Genomic DNA, 3,603 nt, shown 5'->3' on the forward strand with positions numbered 1-3,603 from the left:
GAATGTCTCCTCTTCAAATTATTGAACAATACAAAAGTGAGATTGTGTGTATGACAAAAGTAAAAACAAAAAAAGCATGTAAGACCAAAACTGTTGAAACTGTTTAAATTCTAAAAACAATGAAATTATTTCCTTCGTCCAAGAGACTTACCTTTAAATCCAATTCTGTCACCCACACTTAACACAAAAAGTAACTCAGAGTACAATTTAAGGAGAAGTTATAAGGCTAAATAACAGAAGCATAGTCACTGATAAAATTACAATTAGTAAAGACAACAGACCCTGACACTTATACGCAGGCTCATATAGGATTAAAATGTGAAATTACAAAGTACTTTATATATACTTTATATATAATATATATTATATATAATAAAATATATTTTATATATAATATATTTTATATATAATATATACTTTATATAATATAGATTTTATATATAATATATACTTCATATTATATGTATTTTATATATTATATATACTTTATATATAATATATATATACTTTCATATATTAAAATGTGAAAGTACAAAGTACACTTTACAATAGTGTAGGGATTGTGATGGAAACCTTAGCATGTTCTGTTAACCATCACAACACAAATCAAATATGGAGAGAAATTATCTGCAAGAAATGAAAAATAAAACAAAATTAATATGTATAGAAAAAATATATATCTTTTCTCAAATGGAATAGTTTACAAATTGATCAGAAAGCAATGCTGAATGACAAAAGCAGCATAGAGGACCCAGAAAGATCTGTTAGCTTTCTGCACATCAGCTGATTTACAGTATTTATAGCAGGATAAACAAAACCCCTCCAACATGTTCTTTCCAGCCTCTCTGTTTGAAATACTTTGGTCTGATTGCAAGGACACCTCTTACTCTCTTCTACCCTAAGCTTAGATCCTATAGGCTGCCGTGGATTCCTGGAGGAATGAAATGGTTCTGACATTCAGTGCTCACCTGCTGTACGTTACTTCAGCATCTGAATGGCCTGTAATAGCTGAAAGCAATCCTTAGAGCCTGACAGTTTCCCTGCAGTGCATTTTAAAGGGCAAAAGTTATACATGGTAATAAAACTAAAAAATTTTAATAAGTAAGTCACAATCGTGAAAAGTAATTTAGAAGCCTCCTAAACAATTGTTTTGTCAAAAAGATCCAGTAAAATTGAGTGAAAACAAAATGGCAAATAAAAATTAGAAGATATGTTTAAAGCTATGCTGAAAGGAAAACTGATAGCCACTATTATTTAGAACATGAAAATGAACGAATTAGACATGTAACACAAGGGAAAAAAGTAACAATATGGACAAGACTAGAAATAAATCAGAGGAAAGCAAATAGGCAACCTCCTGGCAAATGCATTTTTTTAAAAAATTAAAATCAGAAATAATAAAGTTAATGAAAAACATTATTAAAAATAAATGTCATCCTTAATTATTTTAATTTAAATATTTGCTATGAAATATTCAGTACACAAGTTTAGAAAACCCACTCAAGAATTACAAAATTCAAACAGGTCAATAACCAAAGAAAAAAATGGAGTAACCAATGAATTGTATCTCCTCAAATGAGTCCTGATCACTCTGTGCATTCTCCCAAACTTTTAAGAAGCACATTATTCCTATGTTATATAAATTTTCTCTGGCAGACAGAAAAAGGTGAGTGTACACCACATTAAATTTTGTGCAGTTACTGTTACCCCGACACCAAAACATCGGAAAGACAAAAATCAAAGCTATAAATTGTTCTTTAACCTATGAATATGGATGCAAATAAACCTAAATAAAATATTAGAGGTACAAATCATGTGTTTAAAGAACAACATATCATTGCTAAGTAGGGTTTATCCTTTGATGAAAGAGCAGTTCCCATTGGGGGAAAAAAACCATTAATACACATTTTTTTTTCGGGGACAGGGTCTCACTTTGTTGCCCAGCCTGCTCTTCAACTCTAATACACATCTCAATAGATCAACAATGAGATCTGTTTGCCCAAATTGGTTACTTGTCCATTCTTATGTTCATATGAATGTCATGGACTCTTTGGATTATTCATGATTAGTCTGAAACAATCACTAGCTGGAAGGATGGGACTAGCCTGAGTTGTTTAAATGAATCAGTGTCTAGGCTTGTTCCCAATTGCATGACTGCAATATAATGGGGAAGGTATGGAAAGCATGTTGGTAAGGCAAACAATGTCTAAAATTGCTTCTTAGCTAGATTTATTGCCAGGCACTGGGCGAGTGGCTTTACATATATCTCAAAACTCTATGGTATAAGTACTATTTTTCCTATTTTATCAACAGGAAGCTGAAGTACATTCAGAGAAATAAAGTAACTTGCTCAAGCAACAGCCAGCAAATGGGAAAGCTGGGCTTCAGATACAGGGGACTTAAAATTGATGCCCATTCTCTTAACCGCTACACTAAATATCAGTGGCCATAACGAAGATTACAGATGCTACCACGTACACACACTAATCAAATATTATGTAACACCAAATCCTTCCAAAACTATGGGATAGAATGGAAATCATGCTTACTATTTAGAGAAAGCAAGCAGAATACAAAATTGCATATAATGTAGTTAACAATTTTTTTTAAGCTAAAATGAATTTGAAAGAGCCATATGGGTGTATTTGCTTTTCACCATTTTCCATTTTTCCTTGGTGAACATTTGCACTTAAAAAAAAAAATCTAAAAAGAGCCAGGCACAGTGGCTCATGCCTGTAATCCCAGCACTTTGGGAGGCCGAGGCAGGTGGATGATCTGAGGTCAGGAGTTTGAGACCAGCCTGACCAACATGGTGAAACCCCTTCTCTACTAAAAAGACAAAAAAAAAAAAAAATTAGCTGGGCGTGGTGGCACATGCCTGTAATCCCAGCTACTTGGGAGGCTAAGGCAGGAGAATCACTTGAACTCGGGAGGTGGAGGTTGCAGTGAGCCAAGATCATACCATTGCACTCCAGTCTGGGTGACAGAACAAGACTCCATCTCAAAAAAAAAAAAAAAAAATTAAAAATATACTGTATGCCCTACTAGATTATGAAGTTTTTATGAGCAAAGCCTGTGTTTTATTTTTGTAACCTCAAACACAACTATGCACCTTATACATAATAGGCACAAAATACATTTTTATCCATTTGGATTACAGCATGAAGGATTCCTATGTATGTCTCCTGCAGAGATTCTGTAAACAAGCGTGCATTCTCTATAGATATTGCAATAATTGTTTAGGTACTGCCTTTTCAAACTGAAGTTTTACTTAGGCTTATTTTTAAAGATCATGCTAATTTTTATTTTAATGTTGTATTTTTGTTGTTTGTACAATTTTACTAGTGCCTAGTTCACAGTCCAAATCTAGGTGATTTTTGAATAATAGATGATACTTGTTAAACTCTTACTATATCACTACTGTTCCAAGCACTGTGAGATATTTTCCCATTTAGCCATCTAACAGTTCTGTGAAATTGATACTGTGAGGCACAGGGAGGTTAAATGACTTCTGACAGGACACATAGCAAATAAGTAATGGAGCTGGGATTTGCCCTCAAGAAATATGACTCCACGGCCTCACTTAAGTTCACACACTGTGAT

This window comes from Pongo pygmaeus, chromosome 11, assembly GCF_028885625.2.
Source record: "Pongo pygmaeus isolate AG05252 chromosome 11, NHGRI_mPonPyg2-v2.0_pri, whole genome shotgun sequence".
NCBI lineage: Eukaryota > Metazoa > Chordata > Mammalia > Primates > Hominidae > Pongo > Pongo pygmaeus.